The sequence below is a fragment of the Oratosquilla oratoria genome, chromosome 8 (genome assembly GCF_046742065.1).
Source record: "Oratosquilla oratoria isolate Oo_2021 chromosome 8, ASM4674206v1, whole genome shotgun sequence".
Taxonomy (NCBI): Eukaryota; Metazoa; Arthropoda; class Malacostraca; order Stomatopoda; family Squillidae; genus Oratosquilla; species Oratosquilla oratoria.
Genome location: NC_134784.1, coordinates 20138890 through 20157383, shown reverse-complemented (window position 1 = coordinate 20157383; position 18494 = coordinate 20138890). Strand labels below are relative to the sequence as shown.

Sequence of the window (18494 nt, the reverse complement as noted above, 5' to 3'; positions counted from 1 at the left end):
GGGTGAAAGAGAGAACGATCGATATAAGCGGTGACTATATTTTATGATGCGAGTATTATTACGTCACGTCGTACGGCTGGCATTGGCTGCTGCCCGCGAGATTTAAGTCCGTACTGAAAATACATATTATAGTGTTTGAATATGGTAAAAAGGATAAAAATAATTAAATAAACTACTGTACATGTTTAATAGGCTATATTCAGTATCTCTGGTGGTTAATATACAGGTAGGCTAGGTACAGTGACCACGGAACAGAGTGGGGATCGACTTACGATGAGATCGTCTTACGATGGCTCTATCGAAACCTAATGCCATCGTAAGTCGACGTTTACCTGTATTTATATTTCAAGTTGCCATATCTCCGTTCGATATTTTTTTTACTTTTTTTTTTAATCATAAAAAATATAAAATACATCAGATTTAGATGAAACTTACAGGGAATATTACTTTTAGTAACTGCTAGGGCCGATCGTTCGAATATTTTGAATAGGATGAAAGAGTTCGGAGTAATAATGGAAACAAGACCAAATTTTTTTATTTTTCACGATTTTTGCCGGACATTAAAATTGAAATGCCTGTATGCAAAAGTATAAAGGAAACTGTTCAATTACTCAATGACCGGCCCTAGGTGTGCCTACTGACTAATCATAGCCAAAATATAAAACAAATTGGTCCACGTATTATGGTGCTGTGCACTTTTAAATGTCGCTACTGGTATACGTACATGTGTACATACATCATTCTGTTTCACCTAAAATGTAGGCAACATGGATACCTATTTACCTGAGAAGTTTCAGCTCTTTACTCTAAATAGTTTAGAAAATGACCTCCAGGTGTCGCGTACCCCCTTAAAGCCTTCCCATTTTTAATCAGATCTCTTCTGTCAATGCAACCTATGCCCTTTAGTGACCTGAATACTGTTATCACCTCCTCTTCGATCTTTCAAAAATGGCAGACCCATTGTTATTAGTTTTTCCTCATATGGTTTATCTGTGCGGCTGGGGACCAGTTTGGTTCCCCGTCTTTGTATTCTTTATATCTTGATTACATCCTTCAATCTGTGTGGGGACCATACTACTAACGCATATTCCAGTCTCGGATGGATCAGTGTTTCAACGAGTTTTTTCATCACCTCTTCATCTATGTAGTGAAATGCCACTTTGATTTTCGGTGGCATGTGGTGTGCCTCACTAAAGTTGTCTGTTTATTCTAACTTCTGTATCTTATTAATAAGTAAACACCAGTTTAAAGTTCATTTATCTTTGATATTACATCAGTAGATTTAAGTGCTTCACTATCTGTCTAGTATCTTGGGGGTTACTGGGGGATTCCTGGAACGCATCTTCACATTTTCTTAGTTCTTATGAGATTAATTGCTTCAGTATATGAATGATCAATATACAAATGTATAAATGTATGTATTCTTTTCCTATAGAGGGGATTTCTTGTATTCAGGTCATTAAAGGGGATAGACTACATTGACAGAAGAGATCACTTGATAAGGGATAGGAAAGGACTACAAGACTACATGTCTAGAGGATATGGAGAAAAAAAACTCATAAAACAGAAATAGATCAACTTTGGCAAGTTAAAAAATTAATCTTATCAATACGGTACGAAAAATATCAAATGAGGATAAGCTCAGTGAAATGTTGAAGGTACAAAAAGATTGATTATCTAGTTAACAGAAGGATACATTTAACTTTAAAAGAGACCATGGAACATCGGAACCTCTTATGAGAGATAGAATAAGACTAGAAGTGTCATCGTTTCATAAAGTATGCTGGGAACTTGAAATGTAATACAGTAGGTTAAAGAAACTGACTCCGTAATTATGGAAAATGACTCGGATGGAACTGATCAGATTGACGTGTTTAGTTTTGGTAAGTATAAAAGAATTGGCTTATTTCTAATGAAAACAAAATTTAATTTGCAAGCCATAGCAAATGATGTATTCAGCAAAATTTTAGATTATCAGAAGGAAATATAAAAAATATTTGGATGAGGAAAGCACACTCCATTTAATAGATTTTTTCCTTTGTAACCATGACCTCTTGATACCTTCCTATCTCAGATCAAGAGGTCACTTTTGTCCACTCAACTCAATGCTCTGAATATCACAATCAAGTCCCCTTTCTCTTTGATCTTTTAACAATGGTAGGTCTAGTCTCTCCTTGTACAATTTATCTGCAAGGCTGGGAATCATTTGTTTTCTCCTGATCTCTGGGTGCAGAAGGCACGTGGCCAACATGTTTGGGTATGGAGTCTATTCTGAAGTCAATTTTGATAGTGTTTTTTCTATAAAACCTATGATTTTTTTGTAACAAGCAATATATCACATTTTTCTAAATGCAAAACAGAATCGATTCCCAGATGGGTGTAGAAAATCATTCATAATTACAATATAAGACAAATTCCTATATACACGTACTACTGTATACATTCCTTATGATTCTCCAGGACTTTTTTTCCGGAATTTTTCCTATTTTTCAGACTGCTGATTCTTGATTGGCTATTTCCCTTAAGGCGGTTATAGCAGTTCTGTAATCAACAACACATACATACATACATATACCAAGGCTTTTTCCCCCTTCCAAGGGAGGTAGCCAAAAAGGGAAAGGCATAAAAACACTCCCACCCATTTCATCCCTAAATACACTCCACACCCCTCCCACCCTCCCTCTCATCTGAGCACCTCCCGGATGACGGGTCATCCCTGCACCCTGCCCACCGCCCTGGGTCAGAAGCAGTGTCGCAAGACACAGCACATCCACAGCAAGGCCGCTTCATTTAATCGGTGACCCCCCTTGCATATAAGGAGAGGACGGGGAGAAATCCCTTCGGGCTGCGTCAAAATTTACTCACACATACTACCCCCCCCCCCCCCCCCCGCCCATTCCTCCTCATGGTGGGTTTATGGGCATGTTACCAATATTTTTGTTCCTAAAATTACTGCAACCAGAACTTGCCTGAGCTATGGACAATTCAAGTTGACAGGTCAAAGCCCCCCTTTAGTACGCTATATAGAGGGTTGAGCATACGTATGTACAGTACTATACATTCTCATATGATGCATGTTTTTAGTGTGAATTGTCTATCCTGCTATACCTATCTGACAGGATCCCCTAAATCATATTAAACAATGTAATTTTAAATAATGCAAAGCTAATCTCACAAATGGGTAAAATCCAAGGCAATTTCAGACAGGACAAAAGCTGTTTGGATTGCATGGCTGTGGGGCATACTGGGAGTGACATAGTTCAGTACTCGTATGATACTAGCTTTATCACATAATGCCGAACAAGTAATGTGGCATGTTGCTACAATGGACAGCAACAACTAGAAGTAGAACCTGTGATTTAGGAAACGAAGCATAAGCATACGACCGGGCAGGTTCATAAGATCTTGCTAGCCATGGAGAATGTTAAGGAAGATGAATTTCCTTAGTTGCGGGAAGACGAAACTCATTATACTGAAATGTGTATGCAGTTCTAACAGCAGTGACACAGGATTAGAACTGATGCAAGGGTACAAACAGAACCTAATCACTTGTTAAAAAAAACAAGAGGAGGAAGATGCCAAAGATGATGATGCCCTGTCTCTGATTCCGGAAGAAGACTTTGACGAATTAATGTCTAATGTACAAAAAAAATCAAACCAAACACAGATAACACCACTCCTTCACTAACAGAAAGTACATACATACATACCTATACCAAAGGCTTTTTCCCCCTACACAGGGGGTAGCCAAAAAGAAAAAAGGCATAGAAACCACTCCCACCCATTCCATTTCCTATATATTCCACTCCCCTCCACCTTCCTCCCTCCCTCTTATCTTGGCACCCCCAACAGAAAGTAAAAAGAGAATTAAAGAAATGTAAAAACTCCCATGCCAGACGCTCATATAAAATCTCCAATATCCACCTAAAACACCTCAGCCCAAAAGCAACAAATTCTTTATCTGATATCTTCAACCATTCCTGGTTGAAGAACTATTTGGAAGAGAGCTCATCACATACTACTCATATTAAAACCAAACAATTCACCTGAAAACTCTAGATCTTACATACCAATCTCACTACTATCCACCATCTTAAAGTCAATGGAAAGATTAGTAACAGAGAGCCTACTAACTGCCACCCTCCCTTAATCAAGATGAATCCATACAGACAGGTGGGGAGATGAGATACAAAAGTTAGTAGGAATGATGTGGCACAGGCTGGCACAGCCATGTGATTCATGGCACAGTTTGTGAGAAGACTTTTTTTCAGCAATGCACTCAAAATAGCTGATTGACTAACTGACTTGGGTTATCACTTTGTTCAGTTTTTCTTCATTGGAGGAAAAACATGCCTGACAACATTTCTTGACATTAAACTTTATCCCATGCTCTTGTCTTAGGTAGTGTGTACGCAACCACGAGACCTTTTATGTAGTTCATTAGTTCTAAATTTTCAGATTTATTGTTTCAGCCTTAACTTCATTTAGTAGTGCTTCATCTACAATTATGTCACTTCACACAAACATTACACCACTTCCCATTTTGCCTCTCCTGTCATGTCCTTGGACTGTGTATCTACCATTCCCCCACAATGAATCAGCATTTCTTGGTAAGTTGCAGTTTTTCCTTGACTATGCAGTAGCCGACTGGAGATTGTGAACGAAGATGGAGAAAAGTGGGAGGTGAGCCAGTTGTTGTTTGCTGATGACACTGTGCTTGTGGCAGGGTCAAAGGGGGGGGGGGTTAAGGCAGATAGTGAAAGAGTTTGGGAAGGTATGTGATAGGAGAAAGTGAAGATAAATGTGGATAAAAGCAAGGTGATGAGATGTACAAGGGTATAGGATGCCAGGGAGTTGTAAGTCTAAAAGGAGAGAGGTTGGAGGAAGTGGATAGCTTTATGTATTTGGGGTTGCATGTGGCAGGAAAGGGAGGAGTGGAGGTGGAGGTAAATTGTAGATTGAGAAAAGCAAGTAAATGCCTTGGGGGATTAAAAAGTGTTATGAGAAATAGGCATTTGGGAATGGGTGCAAAGAGGAGATTGTATGAAGGGGTGATTGTGCTGATGGCATTGTATGGGGGGCAGAGACTTTTAATTTAAGAGACGCAGAAAAGGAAAAGTTTAAATGTGTTAGAGATGAAATGTCTGAGAAGCATGATAGGGGTTACTAGGTTGGATAGAGCAAGATATGAGGAGGTGAGGAGGAGAGCGGGAGTGGAAAAGGAGATGGTAGATAGGGCTGATGAAAGATTATAATTATCAGAATAATTTGGATACATGAAAAGAATGAGTGATGGAAGATTAGTAAAAGAGGTGGGGAAGGCAGAGGTGGAGGGAGTGAACTTGAGGGGATGACTGAAGTTGAGATGGATGGATGGGGTGGAGGGGCATTGTGCAAGAGCAGAATGTCTGTTGAGGAAGGAAGGGAGAGTGCAGGAGATAGGGATGAGTGGAGAGTGGCTGTGTATAGATGATAAGTGTTGTGGGAGTGCTTTGTTTGAATGATATTTTGATGCAGCCCAAGGGGATTTCTTCCTGTCTTCTCTTTTTATGCATGAGGGGATGTAGAGGGGGAATTGCCAATTAAGTGAAGTGGCCTTGCTGTGGATGTTCGGTGTCATGCTACATTGCTTCTGACCCAGGGGAGTGGGTGGGATTCAGGAGCTAAGATGAGAAGGGGGAAAAGGTGGTGGTTGGGAGTGGGTGGGAGTTGGTACGTGCCTATGACTTGGCTACCTCGCTTATATGAGGGAAAAAGCTTTTGGTACGTAGATGCAGTACTGACGCAGTACAAACCAGTTGTGTGAACAGGGCATTACATGTGGATGTGCTTTGTTGTAGTAGATACCACGGGTCACATGAAGAATTGTCACTCCAGAATGCTCACATGAAGAATCATCAACCCATGAGATCCCACCTGAAGAACTGTTGCCCCAGGTTGAATGAGGGTTTATGCTTGTTGTCATCAATCATCAACTTATACAATCAAAGAATCGTAAACCCAGAATGGCCCACACGAAGAATTGTCACCCTGTCGAAGTCTGGGGCGACAATTCTTCACGTGATCTGACACCACCACCTTTGCCTTGAGTACTAAGCCATGGCAGTCACTAGTAGCCCCTGGGATAAAAGTTCTCAGCCACAAAGTGAATAAATGGCCCTTTCCAATTATATACATTCTGTGACTTTTTGCCCTCTCTTCTTAAAATTATTTCATTCAGTTGAAATTGAGCATTCTGTGCTCCCACGAACCTCATACTCCACGCTGAGCTCGTTCAACACAGGTGATTTCATTTATATAAAAAAAAAAAAAAGGATCTACCTAATATCGCCTTTACTGTTCTCTCGCTCGGAACTGTGCAGGAAAAATAAAATAAAAAATAAAACAAATTAACTAAATAAATAAATAAATAACAAGGACCTCTCCATCAGTTGTGAGAGCCCCTCCCCGTACCTCCCCTTTCGTGGAGACCAATTGCAAGCCTGCTTTTTTTTTTTTCCGTGTGCACTACATCTACGCACATCAGTTTGCTCGGCTGCCACCCTCGACGGTTGTCCTTCACCATCTCACATATCGACGGGAGATTTTACCTGAAGGAGGAGCCTCCTCGGAATCGTGATTTCCGATCAAATGAAGGTGGGGTGGGCGACGTGGGCGGGTCCCTTGGCCGAATAAAATAGTTTCGCGTTTCCAAAAACAAAACTTTTGGATGACGTCACTGTGTTTATGGGGTTACTTCATTCTCAACAGTGGCATAACCCAGACATCGTCTCTTGAGTTTTATAATAGAAACTGTTCCAGATCGCCGCGAAGTCGGGGTCCGGGCAGCCCCGATTAAAAATATTAATAATGATAATAATAATAAAATAAAAAGCCATGTCAGGCACTCGTCGTAAAAAAAAAATAAATAAAAAAAAATAAGGCACTCTCCCTGACAGCTATCGTCACGTAATCTCTAAACCTAACATGAATTGCGTCGTTAGTTGCCCTTCTCCATCGTCAATCGTCAATAACAATTCCCGTTTTCTTTTTTTTACGACCTAGGCATGGGGTAGCCAATCCTTGGCATGCACGGAAAACCACGGGAAACCCTTAACTCGAAAAGAGAGCGAAAAAATATATAAAATTCTTTCACTTCTTTGGTTATGATCATTGGTGTTCCGCATGCTGTACTAGGCGGCAGGGGCGAAACGAGGCCCTTTTGGGAGGTAAAGAGGAGGGAGGGAGAGAGGGAGGGGGCCCATGTAGGCTTACAATTTTACTCCGACTTCACGCGATACAATTTTTTTTATCAAACATTTGGCTGACTTCGGCACCCGTAACTTGGAGAGAGAAAAAAAAAAAAAAAAAAATAGATTCCCACCCGTGACCTACGCGTTAGTTAACTTCGACGACACAATTCCCGTTTCTGTGTATACAACAAACCTTCCCACACCTCTCCTCCACCTCCACCCTCCCTCCCGACCGCCACTGTCAAAAGCCGCTGGGTACACGGGCCCTGTCATTACGATGACCTTTAGCACGTGACCTGGGGTCATTCGCTACCGACCTACGATCCTCGAGGAGGTCAGAAGAGTGGCACGTAGAGCTCCCGCGTACTCTGCGAAGGTCCCGCGGCCGCGTCTCCCTTTCAAGGTTACAAGCAATCAATAACAGCGAGGAAAGTTGGGGAGGGAGGGAGGGAGTTCCCCCGAGAGGGGATGGGGTCCTTGCTAGGGGGACGATGGGAACGGGCCAGAGGCACCGAAGGGGGCCCCCAGGGTTCTTCCTTCCCTGTGGGTGAATGGGGAAAGGGGAGGCGTGACCCAGAGTGACCTGGGACGGCGTGGGTGAACTGGCGGCTGACGCCAATCGATGCAAAGCTCATTCGAGGCGTAGGAGTAACGGGGAGTTCCCGTATATAGGCCAACTACGAATCCTGGCCGGGTGACTAGGCCAGCGACTTGGTGGATCTACTCCGGGTACTGGTGACGGGGGAGGGAGGGTGGGATGCAGGTAATATCGAGGCTTTGAGTAATATCAAAAGCCCTGCGCCCAGGCATCAACCCCTTTCTCCACGATCCACGAAAATAGATCAAGTAGCTTTTCGTTACCGTGGGATTCGCACGGGGTAATAAAATCGTCTGGCGGCACCACAGTATGTGTGTATGTGGGGGGAAGTGTCATCTGCCACGGAAAATATTTTTTTTTCCTCTTTAATACGCATTGGCCGGCTACTGCGACGCACTAGGCATCGACCAGGGACTGACTACGCATTACACGCGCGAAAGAGAAGGTTTGGGCTACTCTACGGTCGAGTAGCGTCGTTGTCGTAGTGTGCGAGGAGGAAGAGGAGGAAGAGGAAGAGGAGGAGGAGGAAGAGGGCAATGGGGCCCTGAGGAAGAAATCTACCTGCCTTGGGGTAGGTAGGGCGACGGGGGGGGGTTAACATGGGTAAGAGAGGCGACGAGTACTGACGTAGTTGTGATTGAAGGAGGATTGTTACAGTGTGATGTGGAGATGGACAGAACCGGTGTAGTGGTTAGACAGAAAAAAATAGAGTGGTGGTGGAGGATTGAGAAATGGAATGAGTGGAGGTGGATTGAAGGGACAAGAAATGGCGGGAAAGAGTGATGACGTAATTACGTTGAGGGACGGAGAAATGACGTCGTTGAGCGGGGAGGAGGAGGAGGAGGAGGTGAAGAAGAGGAGGGTGCCGGTGAGGGAATGAGGAGCTGCTCGTGGTGGTGGAGGAGGAGGAGGAGGAGGAGGCCGTGTTGGGGGTGAATGGAAAGACTGGATATTTCACATCGATTCTCTCACCAAGTCGGTGATAGTGACACCATATAACGTTTTCGCTACAACCGAAGCTCCGCAAACTGTGATGAAGACAAGATCCTAGGAGCTGTTGCAAGTACAGAGGAAAGTGCCAACCACCCACCCACCCACCACAGGGGGTAAAATGATATAAAATAAATAAATAAAATAACTATCATCTGCCCCTTCTCCGCCCCGCGTTGGCTACCAAGTGAGGACGATCGCAGCGCGGAGGCAAAGCCTGGCACTGGTCCAACCGACATTGTAGAGTGCCACGGCCGACGAGGGTGTAAACAAACAGCTTTAATGCCGTGTAACAACACACTTGACCTACTTTGCCCTCCCCCCTCCCCCCGACGCCAACCGATTTCAATCGGGTCAAGGGCAGGACGGAGAGGTGGGCGGGGAAGGCGAGGGAGCGGGAAGAGGGAGCGCCTTCTCGCTACGTCACACCGTTCTCGATGACGTCTCGGGCAGAGGGTCCCAGGTAGGCAGCAGCAGCAGCAGCGGCGACGGGAGTTAGGTCAGGTCCACAGCCTCTACTGCTGCTGCGTCACGGTGCATCGGGTCTAGCTCAGAGCTAATACCCAACTCCTCCTCTTCTTGCTGCCCACCATCGCCTCCAGTCGTTTTGGGCACCCCGGTTGCTTTTTCCGAGCAATCGTCCCCAGGACCCGAACTGACCCATCAATGTGGTCGAGGAACACATTTTTTTTTTTTTTTTTTTTTACCCGGGATGGGTGTGTGTGTGAAAGCTCAAGGTAACCGCATGGCAGTGATGGATATAGTGTGGGATCGTCCATTTCTCCGTTTGCCCCACGCGTTATTGGACGATTTCTTTATTCGATTAATCTATTTTAATACTTTCATAGGAGTGGAGGAGTGTGGAAGTAAGAGTTACCTTCTCGTCTGCGTAGCCTTAGTCCCTTATTCGACGACGTTGGGGCTTCTCTCACGACTAAATTAAACACTGCCAGATAAGGTTTGCAGGAACAGCAACACCACCCCCACCTCCCTTATAAGCGTTAATTACCAGAGATAGGCCAAAAACCTGCGGAAGGAAAATATTTCCTCAATTGAATCAAATCACCTGACGGCATCCATGCCAAACGACTGAAAACTGACCACATTTTTCAGTGACCTTGAATATCTCATATTATATATATATATATATATATATATATATATATGTATATATATTCTCGTACCCCCATCCAATATAAATACAATGCATACATATGAAAAGATTTAGATACAAACCTTGCCGGGAAATTATTAGATATATCCAATTACTGAACAAGGGTATTTTTTCTATTTCACATTAGAAATGTCAATTAGTAAGATACAACGAATGCAAATTATGCTTTCTCATGGTAAATATACAGTGCCATTGCACTAGCTATCACATCTCGTACCCCAGGTTAACCACTGGATTAAGTGATCTAATGCCACCGACGAAATTCGACCTCTTTCCTACGGACTTAGCTACCATCAGACAATTCCATTCGCCTGAACGACGGCACGACCTTGGTCTCAAACGACTCGATGGCGCAGTGGTCAGAGTTCCCGCCTGCCACTACGGCGGTCCGGGTTCGAGTACCGCCCAGGACTGACATATTTTTAGTATCGCTGCGCTGCGAGTCGCTACTCCAACTCTCGTGGGCGGTGGGTTGGGTATGTATGTGTGTGTGTAAGGTCACAGCACTGCCCATAGATCGGCCATATACATGAGCTCTGAGCTCTCTTCCGGGAGGGTAGTAGCTGTCAATCACGAGTCCAACACGTGATCCAAGACCATGGTGAATCACACAGACGTCACACGTCTTTGCCAATGATGACCTTCCTCTCCTCTGTCCCGGCCGACTCCAGAACCTCCTCGAATGGTATACGATTTAACTCTTTAATTCCCCGCCATCTTCTTTTCTTTTCTTTCTTTTCAGGTGAGGGACTGTCCTTCATGGAGACGAGGTCGAGAACACCATCACAGAACAGGGAGGAGAGGACGAAAGGACGAGAGGGAGAGAGAGAGAGAGAGAGAGAGAGAGATAAATGGGGGGAGAGGGAAGGAAAAAAGGAGGAGGAAAAGAGGGAGAGGGAGGGAGAGATCAGGGGACAGTGGGTAAGATGAGAAGGAGGAGGAGGAGGAGGAGGAGGAGGAGGAGGAAGAGGAGAGAGAGGAAAAGAGAGGGTATGAGAGATACGTGGGGCGGGGAGAGGGAAGGAGAGAGGAGGAGGAGGAGGAGGAGGAGGAAAAGAGGGAAAGGGAGGGAGAGATCACGGGACAGTGGGTAAGACGAGGAGGAGGAAGAGGAGGAGGAGGAGGAGGAGAGAGGGTAAGAGAGATAAGTGGGGCGGAGAAGAGGGAAGGAAAAAGGGAGGAAGAGGAGGAAAAGAGGGAGAGGGAGGGAGAGATCAGGGGACAGTGGGTAAGACGAGGAGGAGGAAGAGGAGGAGGAGGAGAGAGGGAAGGAAAGAGAGGGGAGGAGGAGGAGGAAAAGAAGGAGAGTGAGGGAGAGATCACGGGACAGTGGGTAAAATGAAAAGGAGAAGGAGGCGGAGGAGGAGAGAGGGAAGGAAAAAGGGAGGAGGAGGAGGAAAAGAGGGAGAGAGAGATCAAGGGACAGTGGGTAAAATGAGAAGGAGGAGGGAGAGAGAGAGAAAGAGAGATTAGTGGGGCGGGGAGAGGGAAGGAAAGAGAGAGGAGGAAAAGAGGGAGAGGGAGGGAGAGATCAGGGGACAGTGGGTAAAACGAGGAGGAGGAAGACGAGGAGGAGGAGAGAGGGTAAGAGAGATACGTGGGGCGGGGAGAGGGAAAGAAAAAGGGAGGAGGAAAAGAGGGAGAGGGAGGGAGAGATCACGGGACAGTGGGTAAGACGAGGAGGAGGAAGAGGAGGAGGAGGAGAGAGGGTAAGAGAGATACGTGGGGCGGGGAGAGGGAAAGAAAAAGGGAGGAGGAAAAGAGGGAGAGGGAGGGAGAGATCACGGGACAGTGGGTAAAATGAGAAGGAGGAGGAGAGAGGAAAAGAGAGAGGGTAAGAAAGATACGTGGGGCGGGGAGAGGGAAGGAAAGAGGAGGAGGAGGAGGAGGAGGAGGAGGAGGAGGAGGAGGAGGAGGAGGAGGAGGAGGAAGGGAGATAGAGAGAGAAAGAGTGAGACGCAACAACCGTGGTGAAAACTTGCCCCTATGCTATCCCAAGGGCTTCAGCTTTTCAGCTGACCTCTACCCTTTGGCTTTGCAACACTTATCCTCCGAAGCCTCACTCATATGGACTATCGAGTGCATTGGTGTCATGCAGTCAATCCACTGGATGCTCAAGAGCACACACCTATACACCTGAGTCACAGAATTCTTTAACCATTGGAGACTAATCGCCCACTCAACGATGAATGTTAATCACTTCATTTCTACCAGAGTTCCTCTCGTCTCACTGGGTGCTCAAGAAAACACACCTATACACCTGAGTCATGGGATTCTTTGATCATTGAAGACTAATCCCCCACTCAACGGTGAATGTTAATCACTTCATTTCTACCAGAGTTCCTCTCGTCTCACCACCTGTGGAAGTCCTCCTCTTCGGCGCCATAACGTCTCCGAGGGCTAAAGGCATTGGTTCATTAATGCCGATCAAATGTAATTCTTCCGAGTCTTCCACGTGCTCGATGAGAAGCAGGAGGAAGAGGAGGAGTAGGAGGAGGAAGAAGAGGAGGAGGAAGAGGGACAAGGGAAGAAGGAGTAAGTGGAGGGGATAGGAGGTGGAGGAGGACTGTGTAACCTGGCCCCTGCTTGAGTCGGCTCTGGCCATCGAGGCCACGAGTCCACGACACCACACCAGAGGTCAAAATCGATGCTCTGGCTGTACCCTCTCTTCCCTCTGCCACACACACGCACACACACACACACACACACACCACCATCGAGGAACTCCGGCTCCTCCGACCATAGCGTAGGCCTAATGGAACTCTACTTCTCTGGTTTGAAGAGTTCTCGGGGGTTCTTCAATTCTGCAGAAGCTTTCCACTTCAATGCCGACCCATTCTTCAGCAGCGGGTGGCAGGCATCCTGTTTTTTGCTTTTTCCCCCTCCGGTCAGGCTATTTCATTCCCCTCCGCGATGTTGCCCTTCACCAAGGCAGCGAAGGAGTTCCCACATGGACAGAATTCACTTGAACAAACATTCTCCTCTTATCATCTGCATCAAAGGTTGAACATCACCTCTCACTGAACAACCATCTTTTATGTTTAAGTTACTGACAGCCTAGCAATTTCATTAATAGAAGGATAATACAAAGAAATGGTTTGGATAGCCTTGCACGTGCCTGAGAGCCTCTCACATACAGCCTCACCGCGTTCGACCGTTAGTCCTGCGATCCAAGTTCAACTCTAGCCCCTGAGCTGAAAATTTCAACATCGCCACATTGTGAGCTGGCACTTCAACTCTGGTGGACGAGGAGTTGGGTGCGCGTGCGTATAAGGTGCATTACCCATAAATAGTACCATGTGTCAGCTCCGAGCTCTCATCCGGGTTGGTAGTAACTGTAGATCACGATTCCAAGACGATCTAAGACCGTGATGAATCACACATATACATACGAAATCATAACAGGTTTTATTTAACTTCTTTGATACGATGAAGCCTATGCAGGCGCATAAGGCGCGAATGGATACGATGATGACGTCGTCGGCGTCTTGAATACATTTATTTTGTAGATAGCTAAATGACCCCCGAATTCTGTGAACTGGCCTGATCACGTTTTCTGTGTTAATCATTACTCAGTGAAAGAGAACGAGCAATACAGCAGTGACTTTATATATGATAACGCGAGTTGTGTGATGCATTGTACATTAGGCATCCAATGCTGCGTGCGAGAATTTTACTTGTATTGAAGAGGTTAAAAATAGGAAGACCCACTGCAGGACCAACATCATACCCCTTGAGAGATGATACAGCCTCTGCACTTCCCCACAGTGGCTTAATCTAGCTTAGTAAGGTTGTATGGAAGGTGCAAAGTACACGTGAAGGGTCCAGTGTTGGAATGGTTGCGCATGCAGTTGGACACAAGTATAATCGGCTCATTCACACTGAGTAGGTACCAGCATTGGAATGCGGAATTGGTATACAGCACCTTTGATGTCCAGCATTATTGAGGGATTAAAAAACAATGAAAGAGTGATTCTGAACAATCATCCATCCAACCCTTATGGGGTCAAACTTGGGTATCCTATATTCAAGGCAGGAACACTACCCACTAATCCGTGAGGTCTCCTGGTCACAACAATTAGGTTAACACACCCACATCCAATTCATGAATACCACTGGAACTGAGAGGAAATGGGACATCTTTGCGTTTACAACTTCAGGGACGGAAGAACACATGCCAAGAATTAGTGGATCAAGCAGAAAGACAGAGTGAGAGAGAGAGAGAGAGAGAGAGAGAGAAAACAAGCTAGGGGCATGGCTTGGAAACATACAATCAAGCTACAAATGACTACATAGGAATCTGCACAGGGTAAAGAAGTTTCAAAAAGGGCATCATAGGTAAATGCAAAGATGAACTAAAACTGTCTTAAGGGTTTATTGACAGTAAATTGAAATACAGAAAGTAATGTCAACCAAATACTTGGTGGCAAGGTACAGTACTACCTCTCATTAACGGACGTTAATTAGCTGTGTTTGTGGTGTCTTCGCTGTGTTTTCGGCGTTTTTGGTGCCATTGTTTAGTGCTGTGCAATCACTATGCCACCCAAAAACCACTCCAAATCAACAGATTATTCACATCAACGGACACCGTTACCCCCCTTTTAGTCCATTAATGAGAGGTAGTATTGTATTTGAGGAAGCTTCAGTTCAAGTGCAAATAATTGTCTAATCACTCTTAACAAAGGAGAGAAACTGTGTAAGCAATATGAGTTTAGAATATTCAAGCAGAAAAGTGAGAAGAGTGCTCAATCTTTTGGGATCACTGGATGTGAGAAAAGCTTAGGAGTCTGATGGGATCTGCAATAGATACCAAGAATGTAGGAAGCTATTGCATTGTAGGATCCGTTGCCTAATTGTGTGGTCATTGAAAGTAGTAGTGCCACTGGATTCAAAATGGGCTAATGTGGTACCAATTCATAAAGGAGGGAGTAGATACCACTGGATTACTGATGTCATGATAGATTTGGAGAAAAAAATGAGCAAGGCATTAACAAATATTTTCCCCTGGTATCTACAAAGGAGAGGCTAGATATGGTACTTGATTGTGACCCGATCTTTAGTGGGGATGAGGTTAGTAGACTTAAAGCTACAAAATCCCTGGGTTCGGACAAAAAATTTCCAAGTGCTTAAAAGTGTAAACTTGAAATCTGTGACTAGTTAATGGAAATATTCAATAAGTTGGTAGATATTGGTTTTAAGCCTATTGCTAGGGGGCAGGCAAACATTCTTCTTGTTTTTGAAAAGGGAGATAAATCGTCTATGTACAACTAAAGGCCAATCAGTTTGACATCAGTTCTATGTAAAATGAATCAACAATAGGTAATAAAATTAGAAATCACATCAACAGACATAATTGGATTTGTGATTCACACCATGGGTTCCCTAAGGGTAAGTCATGTGTAATCAATCTATCTTTTTACACTATTGTCTTCAAGATGTCAGATAACAATGATAGTTATGAGGTGTGACTGAGTGTACTTTGTCCTGACTTCTAACAAAATGGCACATGGGTGGAGGGGGGTTGATACTGTGCCCCTTCACAAACATGCTGGGGGCAAGGCCCTGAAGATTTCCCTGAAGGCATTAAGGCTTGTAAAATGTCAGTTGGACCTTAACCCTTCTACAACTGCAAAGGATTTGAAGGAAAAGAACCCTAAGCTTCTCAGTGGTTTTCCATCACGACAATTCAGGAAAATATTCAGAAGGGGTTAAATTACTAGAAAGTGAAAGCATGTGTGAAGCCCCTTTGTCACTACGAAACAAAGGTGCTGCTGTGCCCAATGTGCCAAGGACCATTAAGACTGGGACCTTGTTCTGTGGCGTAAGGTCTTTTGGACCGACAAAGCTAATTTTTGTGTAAATGAGAGCAAGGTAACAAAGGTGTGGAAGTCTACTACCGCATTAGTGTGTCACCCACGCTTGACAGTGACAAGCGTTAAGTACCCACCCCATCTTATGATACGGGGGGCCCTTGGCTATGGTGGTTTGGGGAACCTTTTAATACTCCCTAAGGGCCAGACTGTCAACTCTGAGCACTATATTAACCTTCTACAGGAGAATTTAGGGGAGTGTTTCACGAAAACCAGGTGCGAGATCTTTCAGCAGGATGGCACCCCTTGCCACATCTCAAGGGTGGCCAAAAAGTGCTCAGTGATAGTGAGGTCGACTACACTAAGAATTGGCCTCATCAGTCACCCAATATTTCTCCCATAGCAAACTTATGGGGCATCATGAAAGCATGCCTTCGTCAGGAGGACATGTCTACAATTCCCAAGCTTGAGATAGCCATCCGTAAGGTGTGGGAAGAAATTCCCGCTTTCCACTGTCAGAATTTGGCCGATTCTGTTCCCAAGAGACTCCAGCAGGTCATCAAGGTCAAGGGCTTCCCCACCGGGAAGTAGTATTGATGGCATAACTGTTTAACTATTTTTTGTAATTTTTAAAATAAGTTGATAGAAAATGTTTGCGTACATTTCCCGAGTATGCAACACAATCCACGCTGACTGTATGACCTCCACACAGTGAAAGGTGTAAACAAGATTGACAAAACACAGAGAGCAGCAACCAATCTGGTTACCAGCCTCATAGAAAAAATGTACAAAGAAAGATTGAAAGCAATGAACCTACCTACAAAGAAAATGGGGACAAATTTGAATGAAGTAGTTTTTGAGGGACCAGTTTGTTGAGTAGTCGGAAAAGCATATGGGTGTTAAATGAGGAAAAAGAGGATAGGCCAACAACATATGAGTATAGGAAAGATAAAGTAACCTTTAGTGAGACCATGGAGCAACATGATAGCCTAGAAGGAATAGTTAAGGTTATAAGAAAAAGATAATCTTATCAGAGATGTAGTTGATAAGTCTAGATCAGTGGTTCTCAAACTTTTTCGTGAGCGACCCTATTTGGAACATTTCAATCCTTCACAACCCAGAATAAACCAAAGAGAAACAAAATGGACAGTGATATATACACTTTACTTTGGAAAAAAGTAATGTGTACAGCTTTTCTTTAATAAAACTAAATTAACAGAATCCATGGCACTGCTTTTCCTTCAGAAAACTAAATTAATTAGTCAAGTATTTGAAATATTCTGAAATCATGAGAATTTTCTGTGTCCCTGTGACCCATCAAAATTGATCTTGCGACCCAACTTTGGGTCGCAACCCATAATTTGAGAACCACTGGTCTAGACGCATCTTATTCTTTGGTTGCTAAGAACAACACATCACCTCATGGAAGTTATGCCAGGAACAAGAAATGCAAATTGAATGAAATCTTCAATCTCTTAGATGTCCAGTGTGCACACACATTTTAGCCATAGGATGTCAGACCACAACCTCTTGAGACATTCTTGCAGGACCCCCTGTCATGTCGGACCTCACCCGTGGTCAGTTTGGCTGAGCACAGAAGGACACCTGCGTTCTCCATTATGCCTTTACTTTTTTAAGAATCCTTTGGAGCTATAGGGAGAAGGATATCTAGTCTTATCCTCGTTCCATTTTCTATCGCCTCATACAACTCAAGTGGGAAGACTTGTTGGCAGTATTCTTTTCCCCCACTACAGGGTTAGGAAAAAAAAAAAAAAAAAAAAAGGAAATGAATATTCAGAGAAATGGTAAAGGACAGTAACAAGGAGTGGGGGACAGAGCATAACGGAGGGACAGTTGCAGTATAATAAAGTATCATCATTTCTCTATGAACAGAGATTTCCTCTATCACAGAGAAAATGATGTGTGGCTCTGGTCTGTAGGGGACATCCCATATAGACCCTAAAGTACCAGCTGTATGCTACTTAGCCACTATAACATGCAGCCAATACCCAAGACAGTGTAAAAGAAGAGAAAGAAGAGATATGGGAGAGACTGAAATCAATATCTGAGTTCCACCAGTCTCGTTGACTATAGGGTCATTTCTATTTTCAGTGTAAGTGATTTAGGTCACAATACGCAGCTTCTAAACCTAGTTTTGAGCAACCCACCTGATAGCCCATCTCTTTCAGCTTCTTCAAAAAGCTCTTCGTACCTGAGAAACTTCTGTTTCAGTCTATCTGGAACTCTATCAGAACTGTTTTGAGGCACTGCCATTCTCTGTATAAATCTATATTCTCCTGATATATGGGTGACACAGAGGTCCACCACAAAACCAAAGAGACGACCTTCCATGAAGTTTACACATAATTCTTTGAAGGGGTATTCCTTCATTAGACACCTGATGTTCCTTGGTTCCTTCAAATATATATTCCTTCAAATTCCTTAAAATATATAATACAGTGAGTCCTCCTTATACGGTAATTCTTTATCCGGTAAATTCACAGTTACGGTATTTGGTAATTACTACCCTCAATTCTAGTTACGGTAAGAAAAATTCACAGATACGGTATCCGCTAGATATTTTGAGGAGGAAAGAGCAGGGAGAAGGTACGTCTCCATATCCTATTATTACATGTTATAATGGGTTTGGTATACGGTAATTTCAATTTGTGGTAAGGTTTTCAGGAACG

At 44.1% G+C, this 18494-nt stretch overlaps 1 protein-coding gene across 2 annotated transcripts in view; it reads right to left on the bottom strand.

The window, feature by feature from the left end:
- The window catches only part of Mnn1 (menin 1), a 63169-nt gene that overhangs the window by 26422 nt on the left and 18253 nt on the right, over positions 1-18494 (bottom strand). The gene's annotated exons all lie outside the window — the stretch shown is intronic.